Raw genomic sequence first — 3,405 nt, forward strand, 5'->3', positions numbered from 1 at the left:
CTAGATCATATCGATCTATGTTTTCCCATGTGGTTTCCCGTAACCAGTCATTTTGGTGTTTTGTATCACGGTTATACTTGAGTTTTTGTATTACATAATGGCACGTTGGATTTTTGTGTCACGGTTTAACTTGTCGCAATTGATAAAGAAGTCACGGGTTACCAAAATATCAAATAATTGACACAACACTTCATTTCCTATATATATGTATGTCTTTCCTTTGACGATCGCACAGACAATTCTCTCACAAACCCATTCCCTTATCTTCTTTATATTTCAAGTTGATTATATCCAAAAAAACAAGTATCTCGTCCTAAAATTCAAGTGTCTCCTACGAACACTCTTTCTTTTTTTTTTCGGTTTTTATGGCATCTTCTTCAAATAATTTTCATTATCATTATGACTCCAATAATGATGAATTTGACCAATATCTTCAAGAGCAATTCGATAATCTATGTGATACTACTAAAGAGGATATTTCGGTCGAAAGGGATAAACGTACATACATCGATAGAAATCGGGAAGAAGGGCACAAGCAGTTGATGGCCGATTATTTCTGTGATAATCCGAGGTACACGGAGACGCTATTTCGCAGACGATTTCGAATGAACAAGTCCTTGTTCTTGCGTATTGTCAATCGTCTCACTGAAGAAGTTATGTATTTTAAACCAAAAAAAGATGCAACCTTCCGAGATGGGTTATCACCGCTACAAAAATGTACTGCAGCAATTCGACTATTAGCATATGGGTGTTCGGCAGACTCAATTGACGAGTATGTACGACTTGGTGAAACGACGGCTCGGGAATGTTTATTACATTTTGTTGTCGGAATAGTTGACTTGTTCGGCACTGAATACCTACGACGACCCACACTAGAGGATCTTCGAAGGTTACTCTTTATTGGAGAACACCGCGGTTTTCCAGGGATGGTTGGAAGCATCGACTGTATGCATTGGAGGTGGAAGAATTGCCCAACCGCTTTGAAAGGAATGTATTCAAGAGGAACCGGAAAACCAACAATTGTTTTGGAGGCGGTAGCTTCACAAGATCTCTGGATATGGCACGCGTTTTTTGGAGCGCCAGGTACTTGTAACGATTTAAATGTTCTTGATCAATCCCCAGTATTTAATGACATTATTCACGGTCGAGCTCCTGAAGTGAGCTACTATGTCAACGGAAGGGAGTATAATTTGGCTTACTATCTTACGGATGAGATTTATCCCGAGTGGGCGACATTTGTTAAATCCATCCCAGGACCACAACACCCCAAACATAGATTGTTTGCAAAACGTCAAGAAGGTGCACGGAAAGATGTTGAACGTGCATTTGGAGTCCTGCAAGCTAGATTCGCCATGATTAAAAATCCAGCTCTTTTATGGAAGAAAGGTAAATTAGCATACATTATGAGAGCATGTCTCGTACTCCATAATATGATTGTCGAAAATGAACGACATTCATACACTCTCGAAGAAGAATTAGACCAAGGAGAAGAAACGGAAACCATCCCCGTTTTTAAAGGTTCAGTCAATATGCCTACCAATCTCGACGGTTTTGGTGATAGTCACACAAGAATTCGTGATCGACAAGCACATCACCAATTAAAAGAGGATTTGATTGAGCATTTATGGGCTAAATTTGGACATCTTCCAAATGATGATTAAAGTTTTTAAATTTTGTATTAATTAAATAAAATGTTTGTGTGTTTTAAGTAATAAATATGTTTGTTTGTTTTTATGTTTAAAATTTAATTGTTATTTTTAATTTAAAAAAAATGTTTTATGAATTACTTAATTATATTATTAAACTATTACTAAGAAACAGGTTCTACCAATAACACCAAATTTCTAAACTTCAACTCTTACATTATTTTATTAATAAAACTCCACTAACACACACCCATCCACTTTTACCATTGTGGATAACACCAAGTTTCTAAACTTCAACTCTTACATTATTTTATTAATAAAACTCCACTAACACACACCCATCCACTTTTACTATTGTGGATGCCCTTAGAAGTTAGAAGAACTGGATTTTCTTCAGATAAAGTTGTTTCATCTGCCGTAATTTTTACTATGTATGGTAAATATAGAGGGTTTTTCTCTTTTGGACAATTATGAAGGACAAAAAGACAAACCCATTATACACGCTTCATAATTCTCCAACGTGTGTGTTAATCTAGACTATGAAGACGGAAGATCATTTATTTATTTCATCAGTTGATTTCAGTTCCATACCTTAAAGTCATATATAATAATTCCTTTTAAAAGGATCCGCTTCTTATACACAAGACTTCGGCCTAACATACTCGAAAAGGAAAAAAAAAAAAACTATCAGTTCATACAAACGGTAATATACAAATGTATGCCAGGAAAAGAAAATATGAACAATATAAAAACTAACTAAAATAGATACCTTATGAGTTATGATCGTAGTATAAATTGAAATCGCTATGAATGTTTCAATTGACAATCACGTCTAACCATATGATGACAATATTAGCAATAAATATAACATTAATAACAAATTTGCACACGTCCCTTCATTTTTTTTGTTAAATGTCCACGTGTATTTGTCTTGTTGCTAGCGTTCACTATCTTCTCATGGTTCGTTTCTTCTTTATAAGACAACATTAAGACATTACGCATCCACCTACGTATGTTGCAGTCGGTCACCAGATATTTATTAATTTTTGTTTTTAAACATCTATTTTGTTCAAATTCGACTTTACTATTCTCATTGAACTAATCATATAGATTTAGAAAAAATAAAATCATATGTCATAAAATGAAGAAATTATGCAACCGTATAATTTTCTTATTTATTTATTTTGTGGAGATACCGTAAAGAATGTGAATCCGAATTGCGAAGATTTGAAGGATCCATACCATTGGCCCATTGGGTAATGAGTAGTGCCCAATATGTCATCAAACATTTTGCAGCTTTCAAGGGTTTTGATGCTTTTCAACCCAATTTGTTTTCCTTTTAGAAATTTACTTAACGGACACTCTTTAATATATATCACAATAATTTCAAACCGCTACTCTCCAAAACTCAAGTAATGAATTTCTTATAATATGTCAACAATGATTTCTTTCATATTTAGAAAGAAAAAAATGATGATTGAGAACTCAGAGTAGCATGTAAAAAAGGTTATAGTTGGGCTGATTGTTGTTTGGGTGTGAATAATTCACTAATAGAAGAAGCAAAGCAATCTTTGACCAAAAAAAAAAAAAAGAAGAAGAAGTAAAGCAACAAGCCAAGTTCGCGTCAGAGGAGTGGGAAAATTGCCTATGAAGTTTGATGAAATTCACTGTTTTGCTTGGATATTGTAGTTTATATGGAAAGATAAATTACCTGAATTACTACAAGCCTTTAAAGGTGGATTACTACGAAAGAAAAATG

The sequence above is a fragment of the Arabidopsis lyrata genome (assembly GCF_000004255.2).
Source record: "Arabidopsis lyrata subsp. lyrata unplaced genomic scaffold ARALYscaffold_402, whole genome shotgun sequence".
In the NCBI taxonomy this organism is placed as follows: Eukaryota; Viridiplantae; Streptophyta; class Magnoliopsida; order Brassicales; family Brassicaceae; genus Arabidopsis; species Arabidopsis lyrata.